General features: G+C 40.9%; 1 protein-coding gene across 19 annotated transcripts in view; it reads left to right on the forward strand.

Annotated features, from left to right (window-relative positions):
- Tanc1 (tetratricopeptide repeat, ankyrin repeat and coiled-coil containing 1) overlaps positions 1-15604 on the forward strand; it is a 259962-nt gene that overhangs the window by 43648 nt on the left and 200710 nt on the right. For 2 of the 19 annotated variants that reach the window (XM_074070867.1, XM_074070878.1), the window contains exon 3: positions 12733-12842. The exons of 12 other annotated variants lie outside the window; for them this stretch is intronic. The gene's annotated coding sequence lies outside the window, so the exon portion shown is untranslated. The remainder of the gene's footprint in view (positions 1-12732; positions 12843-15604) is intronic. 5 more of the 19 variants (XM_074070871.1, XM_074070879.1, XM_074070870.1 and 2 more) reach the window with 4 other exon arrangements.

Consider the following 15604-nt stretch of genomic DNA (forward strand, 5'->3'; position numbering starts at 1 on the left):
GAGGCTCATATCCTTTCATGTAAGGCTTCATAACTTATTGTTTTATTTTAGGCTCCTTTGATTTAACAATGCTGATTAAAATAGGACTTTAAAGTGTTTTTTTTCTCCTTTAGAGAAAGCCTCACCAAAGATATTCAAATATATTCTATGTATAACCCATACAAACCTAAACCTGCTCATTTGAATACCAGCTGCTAAGCCGTACTGCATGCTCACCACTGTGGTAAGGGTTTTACGTGCCTTGTTTGTTTTACTGTGGAGTCCATCCATTAAGAATTTGTGAATTTATATTGACTTGCAGAATTGGAAAGATTCGGACATGTCTAATTCAGTTTATTGACTTTGCGTATGAAGCTGCTTGGGGCCAGCAAATTTAAGAGACCAGTCCAAGGTCATGTTATCTGTTGTACGGTGCACCTAGAACCTTTGGATACATACCTCTGTTGAGTATATAGCCAGAGTCTCCTTTTTTAAAAATTATTTTTTATTCTGTCTTTTTTAGATGTGTAGTGCTTCTGCTTCTATCTCTCCTTCATTTGTGGGAAGACAGGCTTTGTTAAGGTGTGGTAATGTGTTATCACTCATATAAACAGCTTCTGATCCTTACCAGGGTATTTTTACACAGTTTGTGTCTTAGTCTGTTCATGCCACCATAACAAAATAACTGAAACTAGGTAAGATTTTAAGAACAGAAATTTGTTCCTTACAGTTCTGGAGGCTGTGAAGTCCAAGATCAAGGTGCCAGCAGATTCATTGTCTGGTGAGAGCTGCTCTCTCATTTTAAGATGAAGCATAATTGCTGCATTTTCACATGACAGAAGATAGAAGGGCAAAGGGGACATCAGTGCACCCCCTTCAGCCTCTTTCCTAAGGCTCTAGAGCAGAGCCCTCATGAGGCTCCCCAGGCCTCACCTTTTCTTAATGCAGTAGTAGCCTCCTAATCTTAGGGACTTTGTTCCAAGCCTCCCAGTGGATACCTGAGACCCTGACTAGTCCTGAACTCTACATGTACTATGGTTTTCCTTATACATACATACTTAGAATAAAGTTGAATTTATAAATTAAGCACAGTAAGAGATTAACAGTAACTAATAATAACATAGAACAATTACAACAATGTAAATGTACCACAGTAGTTAATCTGATAACTGAGCTGGCTACTAAGTGACTAGTAGGTGGATAATGAATACAGTGTAGATACATAGGACATAGGGATTTTACATTTTGGGAAGGATAGTGAATGACTTTACCACACTAAGAACTGCACACAATTTAAAACTAATGAATTATTTCTGGAGTTTTCCATGTAATATTTTTGTATCAAAGTTGGCTCAGAGTAACTAGAACTGTGGACTAGAAGGTGGAATTCTTATACTATCATATGGGGCATTAGGTCCACTATATGAATTTGGAGGGATATACACATTCAAACTATAGCACTTTGCTGTAGTACTGATGTGGATTTGGATCATATATTGTTCCGTTGCGAGATGCCTGGTATTTGGAGTTTCCTGTGTTTAAAAAGAGAAATCCAAGCTCTTACCTCATTAGCACAGGACCCTAAATTAAATGATCATACAGAGAAGACTGTAAATGACAGTGTGAGAATTTTAAACTTAAAACAAGTAATTTTAATGAGACTGATAATACAGTATTCATCATATTTATCAAGCTTGACCTTTGGTCTATACTTTGGTAGACTCCAATGGTTTTCGAAGCTCTGCTTGTAGTGGGAAGGGTGGTTAGCAGGGTTTGGACCCTTCTCACTCAACTACACATTATCCAGGCTTTTCTTGGCAGTACTGGGGTTTGAACTCAGGGCCTTGTGCTTGCTCAGCATGTACTTTACCACTTGAGTCACCCCCACAGCCCTAGGTTTTTCTTTTCAGAAGTTATTTTCCTGATGACAAGAGTAATCTATCCTTGGTAGGCTTTTTTAAATTATAATTTTTATTAGGATATATTCACTATACAGGAGAGATTCATAGTGGCAATTCCGATTAGACTTACATTGTACATTATTACATTGTTCCCACTTGGTAGATATTTTTAAAATCACAGAAAAGTAACTTTATTCAGAAATACACTGCAGACATTTAAAACAAAACAGTAAATTTAATTTTATTTAAAAATAACAGAATATAGCTCAAATTAAAATAGAAAGAATGACTGATCTTCAGATAATTTTTTTCCTAATTCAGTGCATCCCCTCCTGCCCCTCCAAAGAAGATTGCTGTAAAGTTATTAAAAAACAAAAAGTACAGGACTGCAGATGTAGCCTAGTGATAGATAGAGCACTTGCCTAGCATGTATGAAGCTCTGGATTCAATTCCCAACACAGCAAGAAACAAAAATTAAAAAAAAAAAGTACAGATGCTCCTTGAATTTTGATGAGGTTATGTTCTGATAAGCTCATCACATGTGGAAAATATTGTACATTGAAAATGTACTTAATACACCTAACTTACCCAACTCACAGCTTAGCCCAGGCTACCTTAAACACACTTAGAACACTCACATTAACCTACAGCTGGGCAAAATCCTAATACAAAGCTTATTTTGTAAGAAAGGGTTGAGTGTCTCATGTACACACACAGATGGCATTTTGTAGACACGACAAGATGCAAAAATACAAAAGTAATGTTTAAACACACTGGCAACATAGTGTGCTGGAGAGTATTGGTTGTTGACTCCCATGATTACATGGTTGAGTGGGAGCCTGCAGTTCACTGCCACTGTCTAACGTTGAGAGAAAGCATAGCACATATTGTGATCCTGGGGAAACAGCCAAATTTAAAATTCCCAAATACGTTTTCTACTGATTGTGTAACGCTTTGCATCATTGTGAAACTGAAAAATTGTAGATGAACCATTGGAAGTTAGAGACTATCTGTATATGAAAACTATTGATAAACCCAGAAGAAGAATCCAGATTACTGTAACTCTGAAGTTCTTATGTTTCCACCATACTGTCCATAGGAGACAAAGTATAAACAGTAAGGTTTGGTGTATATTTGAGAGCTACATATGTGATACAGGTCACAAGTCAAAGTTTGAGGAGGAATGGAGGGGATGGAGGGGAGACACAAGACAACTGACAATTTTCTAAGCAATATTAATGGGGAGATCCATATCTTTTCCATCTTTGCAGAACAGTGGAAGAAGAGATTTCCACTTTAAAGCAAATTTGGAAATCCTAGATATATCATCTCTGTTGTTCACAATAACCTTTGTTGGTATTCCTACTTCTGTCATTGGAGACTTGAAGGGTGATGGAAAGGAAGCGACTCCCTGGATGTGACCAGTATGGGGGTGGCCAGGATGTCATCCTTTCTCAGCTGATGCCATTAATGGTTCGTTACTCAGGCAGGAGAATTGGCATCATAGACATGTGTAAGTATGCATTGCCTGGCAGGCTTGCTATCTTGTATTTAGTTACAACTTTGGAATTAAGCAGGAAAGCCCTCTGAGCAGCCTAGAGTACCTTGTATATGTCCACATACACCTTTCTCCTTTGACCTGGAGGCTGTTTGGAGTAAAGGTGTGTGTTTAGAGAGGTTCTATGCAGAAATGACAAGCTGGGAATTAGAAGTGGAGGTGTGAAGAAGCCAGCATGCTTGATGTTGTAGAGAACAGCACAGGCTGCTCAGCCTGAAAGACCTTCTTAGCATTTGTTGGCAGGATGATATTTGGGTTTTGGTGGTGATGGGTCAAATATTTATCAGCTGGATACTGTATACCAGGCCCTGGGAATGTGATGATAAAACAGATTATGGTCCCTTCCTTGTTCAAGATCTAGTAGGGTAGATGGCTTCATGTGCAAATACAAGACAATATAAGAAGAGGTATGTAGTGAGAGGAATGGAGTACAGGGGGAGCACAGGGGAAATTGAGGGCTCTGCTTTGGAATGAAAGGAAGTCACTGGGTCCTGGAGAGTTAATAGGAGCTGTCCAGGTGTAGTAAAAGGACATGGATATATAAAGAGATCTATGTATTTTGATAAAGTGGCTGGAATCCAGATGGAAGATTTTAGAGGAAATTTTACTCCAAATAGGGCAACCTGAGGCTTTTAAAATTCATCATAGAAATTGTCAAAAATCTGTAAATAGAGAGACACTTAATTGCCATATCCACACTTACTGGCCAACTTCAAATACCATTTTGCCAGTCTTCTTTCACTAGCCCTACAGTGTGTGTGTGTGTGTGTGTGTGTGTGTGTGTGTGTGTGTGTGTGTGTAGGTAGCAGTTTATTTCTACTGTATATATTTGAAGTGAAAACATGAGGTTTTATTATGCAATCGTGTGCTACATGACAATGCTCGAACTATGTCAGACCACATATACTATGTTGGTCCCACAAGATTATAATGGGGTTGAAATACTCCTTTCATGTATTGATGTTTTATAGCTGTTATAAAGGTGTAGCAAATGCTTGCTCATATGTTTGTGGTGATGCTGATAAAAAACTTGTGCTGACAGTTATATAAAAGTTATAGCACGTATAATTATGCATAGTATGTAATACTTGGTAATAATTATGCTACTGACTTGTATATTTACTATGTACCTCATAGTATGGAGCTGTAAAGGGACAGACAGGGAGCTTGCACATACATTTCTCGAGATCCTAGTTTCAGTTCTTTTGATAACTGTTCAGTCTGAATTCCTGAGCCTCTTTCTTCATATTTTTAAAAACTGTGGCTAAAAACAAAAACAAACCTGAGATCTTATCTCCTAAAATTTTAAGTGTACCATGTTGTTGATTATAAGCATAACGTGTAGCAGAACTCTAGAACTTCTCATCCTGGGTTTCTGAACCTTTATACTTGTCAAACAACTTTGCATCCTTTCCCCACAACCTAGGCAACTGCCATTCTCTGCTTGTAAGAGTTCGACTGCTTTATTTATTTTAATGAGTAGAATCATGCTTGAGTTGTCCCTTTGGTAACTGGCTTATTTCACTGAGCATAACGTCCTCATGGTTCATTCATGTTGAAGCTTGTGTCAGAATTTTCTTCCTTTTTTAAGGCTGAATATTATTCTGTTTTATGGTTATATCACATTTTATTTATCCTTGCTTTATCAATGGATACTTATGTTGCTCACACATCATGGTTTTTGTAGATAATGCTGCAGTGCACATGGTGGGTAAATATCTCACTGGGACCCCAATTTCAATTCTTTTGGATTAATATTCAGAAGTGGGATTGCTAGATCATGTTCCTGGGTTTTTTGTTTGTTTGTTTTAAATGAAGGTTTGTAAGAAGAATGTGCTTTTTCTTACACATAGTATACAGTGGGGAGAAGGGTCCTCTCTCTATAGAGTCACTGGACAGCCTCTCTCTTAAGCAGACATCCATATAATTTGTGTATATTCACTGTGCATTATCATAAGAAGTTAGTATTTCCTGCTTAACTCATGCTTTACTATTTTTTTAACCATGTCTTTAATAACTGAGAATTATTTTGGAAGATAGTCAAAATTCCCCTCCACCCAAGCTTATTATTTACTGTTCATTCTTAGCAGCAGTGTCATTGAGGAAGCGTTGACACTACTTTTGGTTTTTAAATAACTGTGTATTTTTTCTTCCTAGGAGTGAAAACTTTACAGGGTTGGAGTTTTCTGGATTGTTAACAAGATAAAAAACCAAAGACATAAAATCAACATGTGTGTGCACATGCGTGTGTGTATGTCTGAGTGAAAATCTTTCTATAAAATAGTGTTAGAAAATAGAAAATGCTACACTTTTATAGAAAACAGGAATTGCAGAAATAGGCTTTGACCAGAACATGAGTATCCATGTTATTCTGAAGTGTAAGACAGTTCAGCCAGCTAGAGTTTTTAGGGGTACCCTCTGATTTTTCAGAGGTATTGACAAATATGCACCCAATTAGTTTTGTCAGTAGGGATTTGGAAGATGACTTGATTCCTTAGGAGAGAAGAATTAGCTACTTAGTTCCATGTTTGTAATTTCAGTAGCCATTGGCTTTGAAGCTGTTGACAGGATCCCTCTTTGGTTCTCCTCCATTGGGGAAGACAAAGCTGCAGACATTTCTTCAATTTTCCACCATTTTCACCTTAGAACTAGAGGCATCCTTGCAGTGGCTTCAGCTTACCCAAAGCCAACATGGTTATTTTCTTATTTTGTTGTTGGGGTTTTATTTTTGACATGTTTTGAAAGGTAAGGTACAGACCCTGTGACTTATATTCTGGGCCAGAGGACCCTCAGCTTTTTATGATCTGAGTCATTTCCTAGGACGGCCCAAGCATTAGACCTAGACTTCCCTGCCCAGGGGTGGGGTGGCAGGCTCTTTGGCTGCAGCTGGGAGGAAGTCCCTGGGCCGGGAGGGAAGGGTGGAGATCTCCAGGACTGATGGCTGGGGTATGAAAATAACCTGACACAGGCCCATGTCCCCTGACCTGTTCTGGCCATATGGATTTAGAGTGACTGCTTGGCTCTTGGAAGATTGCCAAGAGTGGTATGAGGCCTCAGCCCCACCACCAGGGTCTTAGCAGCAGGTTATCCAAAGAGGGTCTCAGACCCCTTATCAGAACCAAGCTAGAGGATAGGTAAGGCCTATAGATTGCAGGAGAAAGAAACTAAGTTATTAGATATAAGGTCAGGGCCAGTGAAGCAGCAAGAGTGACTTGGTCAAGAGCCATTCAAATCTCTGTCCTAGAAATTCTACCTGAATTGAGCCAGCAAGGAGTAGGTGAGAGCAAGGGTTAAGAGGATTCAGCTGTGGGGAAGGAAGGGTTGTAGATTCTGAGAGCAACAGGCCAGGCCTGGAAATCTTGATCGCTGAGACCTCAGAAGAGAGCTTTTCAGTGGGTGTCAGGCCATTTGGGCCTGCTAAGTGGGTTTTTAAGCATAAGGAGTGTATTTAATATTAATAGTGAACTTGAAACAAAACTGAGAATTTTTTTGTGTGTGTATGAATCTAGGAGATGGGGTTTTTGATTTTTTATTTTTGAGATAGGATTTTGCTATGTAGACCTGGCTTTGAACTCATGCTCCTCCCAAGTCTGGGGATTACAGGCATGGACCACCATGCCTGGCTTGTAGATGTAGTTCTTAATTCAGTTTAGGCAAAAAAATTCCTCACACCAACTGTAAGTTACAGTTTTATCTTACAAAACCACCAGTTAAGTTCATTAAAATACCTTTTTTGTTAAAGTTGAAGCAAATCATTGTATTTAAATGCTATTTTTTTTAATCAAGAAATTAATAAGGAATCACCCAGTAATTTGTTCCGAGTAGAAGACTGGCTACAGACCCTTGAGGTTCGTGGCTCAGATGGGTACCTCTACCTGTGTGGCATTTATTCCTTGGCTCTCTGTTGCATACAGATTCCATGCCAAGGTAATAGCAGTTTGCCTCATTGATCGCAGAATCCTTGCATTTTATTAGCCTTAAGAATGTAGGAGAATTAATACCTGTACCATATGTGGAAACACTTAGGCTGTTTTAAAACATACTCATTTAAATGCAGCCTTCCTAAGGGCCCATCCAAAGCTGCAGTCCTTCTGCTCAGAAAGTCTGTGGTCTGGTGAGGAGCTTTAATCACAAATACCATAAGAAAAGGTGGATGAGAAGTGATGAGTGTGGGTGTGGCCAGATGTAAGCATCCAGGTCAGAATGGCAGGGCCTAAGGTTTGTGTTTTTTTTTTTTTTTGTGGGGGGTAGAGGGGGAGCAGTACTGGATTTGAACTCAGGGCCTCATGCTTGCTAGGCAGACACTCTACCACTTGAAGCAGTCTACTAGCCCTGTTTTGTGTTGTATGTTTTCATGATAGGGTCTCCTGAACTATTTGCCCAAGTTGGCTTTGAACTGCAATCCTCCTGATCTCTGCTTCCTGAGTAGCTGGGATTATAGGACTGAGCCACCAGCTCCAGGCATGTGCCTGCCTTTGAGAAAGTCTGTCTTGGTGGTTGGTGGTCCTGGAGACCACACATTGTAGTTGGATGCAGAGTCCATTCCTGCTTTTTTGGATCTTAAGGACTGGTATCTAGGGTCATCTTTCAGAGTCACTTTGTGCTGTTTTGATATTCTTTGTTTTGGTGTCCTTGGGCACTTTGGGAGATTGAAAGGTCATTTAAACTGTAATAGCCTATAATTTACTGTTTGGATTTTGTAAATTCTCTCCTGTCAGTCATAACTTCTCAGAGCTGTCATTGTGCCTTGATCTGGCAGCCATCCTCCACCCTCTTAATTTCAGATAGCCTGGGAAACCAAATAGTCCTTCCTATTCCAGTTGAATCCCAAAGGAGAATAAAATAGCTAAAAGGAAGGTCCTGGGAAGAGGTATTTAGCAGAGGTGGGGGAAGTTGGGAAGTTCTCTTCTGAATCACTGAATTTAGTGGCAGACTTTTGCAGCTCCAAAAATTTGTTTGCTGCTTGGTTTTTAGCTGTCTTCTGAGTTAGATGACCTTAACACCTTATGACTCTGTCTTTTATGCCTCCTCAGTTTTTTTCCACTAGCAGCTAAATCATTTCTCTCACCCTTGGGTAAATCAACTGTGTTATGGAAAAGAGAAAATGAAAGTTTTCTGAGGGAAAATGAGAAGGTGACTGAAAGGAGGGAAACCTAAGACAGAGACAAGGGCTTATTCTGTTAGTTAACCACTTTCTGGATACCTTGAGACCCATGGAACATTTCTAATGATGACATGGACTCCTGCTATCAAGAAGCTTAGTGTATTGCTGGGGAAGAGAACTAGCAGACCTGAAACTAGCATGTGGAAAGAATGTCTTTGCATCTGGTGTAACTTCAGAGCAGTGATTTGAGTCAGGAACTTTGGACTGCGTGGCATTTGAGTAAAGGAGCATGCTATCTACATTGGAGACATCTGATTGGGAGACTCAGGAGAAGGAGGGTGAGTTCATGAAACCACAGCTAGGAAGTGGCAGAGGTTAGGGAGAGACTTATCACGTGTGGGGAACCCATTTCAGAGGGAGAATTAATGAGGGTTTGTGACTGCTGTGTGTGCTTGATTGAAATGCAGTCTCTTGGGCTGTGGGTGTGGTGATTGCCTGTGGTTTGGGGTAGGGCCTGAGAATGACCCAGGTCACTCTGGTACAGGTGTGAAACTAGTAAGGGATTAGCAAGGCAAAGATAATTAATTCCCCAGGAAAAACAGGAATCGGGAAGGAGACAGCCAAGCTGAACAGCCAAATGCTTGTTACTCTTAGATAGAGACACCTAAAGAGCATGTAATCCTAAGAATTAAGGAACCATAGGAATGACAGCTGAATTCGCAACTCAGCTGGAACTAGTAGTCCTATTCCCTCACCCTTAATCACAGTGATAAACACAGTGGCCTAGTAGATTCTTCACATACGAAAACCATCAAGGTATTGTCACGTCTCACGGAATAAACACCCAAGGGTAGGGATGTTCTGTACAGATGAGCTGTGGATTGCAACTATTGCCCTTATGTCCACCTGCCAGAGCAACCAAATTTAGTGACAGGTGCCATGTAGGGCTTTCTTAGGGAAAGACCAGTTCTGTTCCCACTCTTGTCTTCTCCTTCAGGCCACATCCTGCACCTATTCCAGTGATTATCACCTTGGTATTTACTTCACTTGCCTCTGTCTCTCTTTTCCTGATCCATTTGTTTCCCCTCCTTCAAACTTTTTAGAAGCATAAATATTTCCTAACCACCCCTCAAAGGACAAGAAATACACCCTGTCTCAAGTGAGTGGAAGTCTTGCAAGATTGACGTGGAAATAGATATTTTCAGTAATACTCTGCAGCTGAGTATGGTGGTACACATTTATAGTTCCAGCTGCGTGGGAGGCTGAGGCTGGAGGATCACTTGAGCCCAAAAATTTGAGATCTACATGAGCAACATAGTGAGACACCACCCCCATATAAAAAAATAAAAAGCTGTTTGCCAATGAAGCCCCAAATGCCTGACATAAGTCTCTTCTTCTGTATCTTTCTCTGTTACTGAAGTCTGGTCTTTATTAAGCACCAGAATTCAAAATGAAAATACAAAAATAAGAGTTTTTTTTTTTTTTCCTTTAATTTGCCTTGGTTTTGTTTTCCCTGGTGCAACTGACATGAACTGCTTCATGAGCTCAGATCAGCTGGTAGTCCCTGAGTGGTCATCATCCTTGTTGTTGAACCTTTCTGGGCCTCACATTCAGAGCTGCCGGAGGATTGGTACATTGTCACATGGTACCGATGATGACATGCTTTGTTCATGAACACATACAGTAGTCTTTGTCTTGTGGTCTGAGCAGGCCTAGTGCCAGGTTCTTAGGATAATATTTGAGCAAAAACAGTTTTTTGGTGAATACTTATTTCTGTTGGATAAACAACTTTGAAGTCTCTCTGTTCCTTCTTGAAAGTGGTGACCAGGAGATAAGCACTAATGATTCTTTTTTAAGGAGTCAATTGGAAATTAGATCTGAAAATAAAAGGGTAGTGAAGAGTAGCTGGTGTCCTCATTCAGCTAACCTCTATAGTTTTGTGTTTTAATTTCCATGAAAATTCCTCCAGTAGGCATGTTTTGTCAAATTTTATGTTTTACATGAGAAAATTCTCTGGTGCAATGCTTGTTTTTTCAAAACTTTTTTGGACCTAAGTATTGGTTTGTGTATTGCAAAGATCTTTGGATGGAGGTTTTTTTTCTAATCCAAAACTGGTTCTGAGGAACAGAAAAAAATGAAAACTTAAGGCATACTTTTTCTTCTGAGTTCAGTAGGCAATCTGACTGTAGTTATAGTAACTTCTCAAACACCAGAATTATTCTGGTCTCATTGACCTCCGTTTTTCCTTTCTGTAATTATGGAATAAGGCCCTTAAAACCCATGTAGGACCAAATACAGAATCTAAACTGTGTGATCTCATCACCACAAAAACAGGCAGTAAGGACAGTCCTCTTCTCACAGGAAGCTGTTTTCCCTTGGGACCTCTGTAATTTCTAGTGGTGCCTTTGTAGTAGTCTTAAATTCAGAAAGGATGTTTTTCCCTGGCCCTTACAGAAGTAGTGTTACAAATGGGTTGCTCTGGGAGGGGCAGAGGCCAGAGAACAAGTGTGTGTGTACATAACCTGTTGAGGTCTGATGTGAATGACACAGACATCCATGGGACCCCCACCTGGGGCAGAGGGTCTTTTTGGCAGTGAGCCTCGATGAACATTATCTGATACTTGTCTGTGGGTGTGGGGCTGCCACAGAAGAAGCCTGCCTTTTCTGTGGAGGTGTGCAGTGTGAAAGGGGGCTTGGCTGAAGAATTTGCAGCAGCTGGGAGATGAGCTGTTCCTGGCTTCCATAGCCTTCAGTGCACAGAGGAGGACATCCTGGGTATTTGAGCTGCTATTCACCAGGTGGTGCTGTCCTGAGTGAATGCTTGAATATGATGCCAGTGAACTCTTGTCCAGTGTAGGTACAGCCTGGGTGATCAGAAGCCCCACAGCATTTGTGTGCTGTCACTGAACATGAGCTGAGGTCTTTTTGAGGGTATTTGATATGGGGGTGACCATCTGGCCTCTGGAGGGTTCTGTTCTGCGTTCTGCTCCAATGAGATCTTAGCTGTCTTTGAATGGGGGTGGTAGGGATCAGAGCTGACCCCTGATCAATTCCTGGTTTCCTTCCAGAGAAAAGCTCCTGCATTCTGTTCCCATCTTTGAAGTCCTGGTGGGTAAAGGGGTGGGGCATGTCTTCTAGCTCCTCATTATACAGACTTAAAGGAAAGAAAAGGCCTCCACCCAGCCTCTGCATGCACAAACCTATCAGTAACCTGTGCCCTGCCAAGGTGGTTGTGTTGGTCTAAACGTGACTACACACGATGCCATTGCTGTGAGGGGATTTGACATGCAACAGAGCCTGGTTGTTGGTGTGTTTGAAAATGGACAGCATCCTTGAAAATTAATATTTTCCAGGCTAGTGGTAGCAGCAACAAGAATGTTTCCCAAAGATATAAGGTCAATCACGGGGAACCTCGTGGGAATCCAGGCAGCAAGCATGCACTGAGCATCCATCTGTCTCTACTTGTGAGAAGAGCAGGAGAGTAGTGGCAGGTCACACTTGCCCTGGAGAAAATGGTAGGAGAAGAGGGCAAGGTCCAAGGAGACAAACGCTAACACACAGTTAAGCAGCCAGGTATCTTGAGTGTAGAGGAAGCATGGGGGAAGTTCTGTGGGGGTGGGATAGGTCTGCAGGTGGTATTTGATCTGTGTCTGGAGGATGACTAATCCTGAGAGTGGGAGAGAGGCATTTCAGAATGAGGTATGTTTGGGAATGGTGAGCTTAGAGAGCTGAGACTCAGGAAGAGTGAAACAGGAAATGCAGAAAGGAGATAGATGGTCAGGAGGACTCTGCACCTTAAGGGTCTGAGTGGCTCTTGGCTCATTATCTTATACCTTGAAAGTGAAAACACTTCTCTGTGGATTGGGCTGCAAACCCATTCACATCACACAAAGAGAACCTGGGGTAGTGGAGTAAAGCAGACACTTCTAGTACCTTGCCCAAGACACAGGGCTTCCAGTGTTCCACATCAGCTTGCACAGAGGGTGCCGGGGAAGCACTGAGTCTGTTGGTCACTAGCTGCCCTCCTTTTCCCAGACCTGAGTGTATGTTCTTGTTGATGTCTTCGCCTCTCCCTCATTGCTGCTTTGGGATTTTCACGGCACTCAGGGCTGGCTTTATAAACTCTGTGCTGCTTATCCCGTGGGGTGAGCCTACTGACATGGTTTCTTTTTTTCCGGTTCTCTTGCCAGCCTTCTGCATTCGACTTGTCTGGAGGAACTTTCCAGGTGCTCAGAGTGAGTGAGACAGCCATTCTCTGTTGCAGTCAAGTGGAGCCCGGGGTGGGGTGAGGTGAGGTGAGGTGAGCAAGAGCAGGGAGATGTGCTAATGCAGAATCTACATTCTGACCACCCGTGTGTTCTCAGATAGGGTATTTTCTGAAAATTCTGAGGGTTTGGAAAGTGAAGCAGGTATTTATTCAAAGAGCATCTTACTGTTAAACTCTTAATAATATGGAAGATTTAGTAGATCCTTTTAAAGCTTTTCTAATTTTATAGACTTGTGCTCATTTCTGAATTTTTCATCTTTTTATGGTGTCTGGTAGTTTATATACCTAGAAATACAACTGAGTGTTTCATTATTTTGTTTAAACAGTTTTGCTGTGTTGCCTAGGCTAGAATTGAACTCTTGGGCTCGAGTGATTCTCCCACCTCAACCTCCCAAATAGCTAGGACCAAAGGCAAGCATCATTGTGCCAACTTCAAATTTTTAATAAAGTTAAACTGGTTATCTCTTCTATATCACTGTCATTCACCTGCCCCTAGATCCCCATGATAACTTTGTCAGGTTTAATATAAGCCTCCTTCTGGCTTCTTGGAGACAAATAAGGGAATGTTTACAACTGCCTTACTTCAAATGCTCTTCATAGGTTGACTTTTGGGATCCTGTCTGTTAAAGTTTGCTTTGGTCGTCTCTTGCCCTGTCTATACTCTGTCCTATTAACTCCATCTGAAGCAGCCCTCCCCCACTGGGGTTTCAAGAAGGATTTTCTAGTTGTGTGGCATTAGGAACTTTAAGAAAATCTCTAAACCTATGCTATGGTTTTCCTGCACTGCAGTCTATGTGTGAATTGTGAAATCAAAATACGTATTTCAAGAGGTTGAGGGGAAGCTGAGGCTCCTATTGGTGAGGTCTTTCATTTGATCATCTTTCTATTTACATTTCCTTTTTCCAGTAGGTAGTATGTAGTAGGTCTCAGGAATTCCCTGCTTAACTTTAAAGATAGAATTGCTGAGACTGGGCCTCCAACCCGATATTAGGTGAGTGCAGCAAAGAGGACTAATGTCAGCTATGCTCAGCTGTCTGCATGAGGTACCAGCAGGGATCCCCTGAACATCTGGTACAGAATGGTTTATTGGGGGCACTGAAGTCTCTGACCGGGATCCTTCTCTGTGGGTGATGAAAATAATCCTCTATAGGAGTTGGGGGTTAGGGTTAAAGCTGCTTCCAGATCTCTGTGGGTTGTTGAAACGTCCATGTGATATGTGCACTGCCACCTGCCCTGTGTGACTTGCCAGTGGGATTTCACTTTCTGTGCTCATCTTCCTAGTATTCCCTGCTTAGCCATAAGGAATGTAGCCGTAAATGGCTATGTTGCTCCCCAAACTTTGCAGGGGATTCTGCCAAAAAGGCAGAGCTTCTCAGCAGGGGTATGGCAATGGAGTGCCTATCAGAATCTCCTTTGGAGTGTTAAAAATTCTAGTGTGCTGTATTAAAAATTGAGGTAGGAGAAGTCACTGCCAAATGTGTTTTTAAGGCTTAACAAAAGGTGATGGTGTGTGTCCATAGGTAAGACTGATAGCAACATATCAGATTAGTGATCAAAAGATCCAAAGAATACCTACAAAGAGTAAGTGGTATTTTTAGAGGAACATATCTCAGAATTCTCAAATATTCAGACCTTTTGCTGTATATGAATGACTATTCTAGATATGAATATTTGGAAAACATTAATTTAAAAGAAATATTTGTATGTGGAGTTGACTTAAAAACAAAAAATGCTTTTGTAGCCTGAGCAGATGTTTGGGAGAATTATTTTGAACTTCACTAACTAGTTTAACCAGTGTATACTGCCAAGCCAAACATTTCCTTGTTGTGCTATATAATATGTGTGATAGAACTATTTTATAACTTAAAATTGCATGGAAAAAACAGTTTTTATTATTATAACTGTACAAAGAATGAGAAAAATGATGGAAGAGTAATTTACTAAATTCAGCATGAGTTTCGTTTATTTAGAAATCCAGGTGAAAACCTGCTTAAATGGAACTTTGCAAGAGATTTGCAAATCAAGCCTTTCTACCTGTGGCAATACATTTCTCAACTAACATTGAAGTAGCAATTCAAGTGTATTGCCCTTAGAGATCAGTTGGACAGGAAATTTATTTATTAGTAAGCTGTTGGTTTTTTTCTCTTCCAGGTTTTGTGAGCCAAGGAATTAGTTGATTTTTCTCCTTCGCTGGAATCAACATCAGGAACTAAATAGGAGCTTAAGAGCAAAGATCATGTTAAATGATTTTGCGCTTTTTTTCTTTTTCGCTCTCTTTTGCAAATTCCCTTTCTGTGAAAGACAACCTTGCAACCCATTGTTGTCTGAGGTTTTATTAATTTCGGGGGACTGGAGAATGCTGAGTTTTAGTTTTAGAGAATTTTAATTTCAGAGTGAACTTATGGATGGCCTATCATCTGTTTTCCACTGCCTTAACAGAAGTTGCTCTTGTTATGGTCACAAATGGCCTCTGATTGTTGAACCCTGTAGTCACTTTGTAGCCCCTGAGGAGACTTTCCTGTAACACTGAATGCTCCTGAGTATTCCTCTTTGAAAATCTTCTCCCTGGGATTTCTTTGCACATTCCTGACTGTCTTGCTTTTCTTTCTCTCATTTTCTCCTGAGTCCTGCTGTGTCTGCAGGACAAGTTCATCCTTGGTGGTTTTCTTTTAGTCTGCTCAGGCCTTTTGAGGAATTCAGTACTTCCGGCTTCTGCCACCACCCACATGATAATGACCCCCTAAGCTTTCTGAGTTCACCCTCATCTCAATCTTTTGGACATTTCTACTTGGATG

This window comes from Castor canadensis, chromosome 4 (genome assembly GCF_047511655.1).
Source record: "Castor canadensis chromosome 4, mCasCan1.hap1v2, whole genome shotgun sequence".
Taxonomy (NCBI): Eukaryota; Metazoa; Chordata; class Mammalia; order Rodentia; family Castoridae; genus Castor; species Castor canadensis.